Consider the following 760-nt stretch of genomic DNA (forward strand, 5'->3'; position numbering starts at 1 on the left):
TGTGGAACCGCCGGCACAGACCTCAAGTTGCTGGCAGGTCAGCTTGCTCTTCTAGAGCCTCCTGCCTCCCGCTGCCCGCACCCCCGGGCCTTCCTGCTTGTCTGCAGCCCCTCTCTTGATGTCCCAGAGGGAATTCCGCTTTCCCAAAGGGGAGCTTCACGGAGGCTGTGCCCGAGTGTTTGGATGTTTGCGTGTGTGTGTCCACCAAGCATGAGAAGCCTGCCCGTTGTCCACGTCTCTGTCCACAGATGACGCTGGGAAGATGCTGAAGATGCTGTCCACTGATGACGCAAGTCCAGAGGCTGCCTCCCGTGGGCCTCGACCCTGCCCCACTGTCTCCCGCCACGGTTCCCGATGGCTCTGTGTCCCGCAAGGCCGCCCGCCCTCTGTCCATCAGCGCATGGGGGCCGCATGCACCCTGAACACAGGCTGCCCCGACCTCACCCCTTCTGACTTCATAATGACCAAATTACAGGAAGGGCCGCCCAACAGGGAGCCCTCGCCACCCTGTGCGCCCCGAGCATGCGGCGTGCCCGAGCGGAGCCCCCAGCACCACGGGGCCTCGTTTGGAATCCGAGCAGATGCTCGTGTATTTTTCCGCACTTGGTTTTAAGGGTGACATGAAAGAGCTTCCTAACTGAGCCGCCAGTGACATCCCACATGTCCACGTGGGCCTGGCGTCTGTGCGGAGCCCAGAGGGGCGCACCTCCGTGGCGCACCTCCGTGGCGCACCTCCATGGCGGCCCCGCCCAGCCACGCG

The sequence above is a fragment of the Eumetopias jubatus genome, unplaced genomic scaffold (assembly GCF_037043125.1).
Source record: "Eumetopias jubatus isolate StellerSeaLion01/CBP00866 unplaced genomic scaffold, mEumJub1_p1.0 scaffold_5, whole genome shotgun sequence".
Lineage (NCBI taxonomy): Eukaryota > Metazoa > Chordata > Mammalia > Carnivora > Otariidae > Eumetopias > Eumetopias jubatus.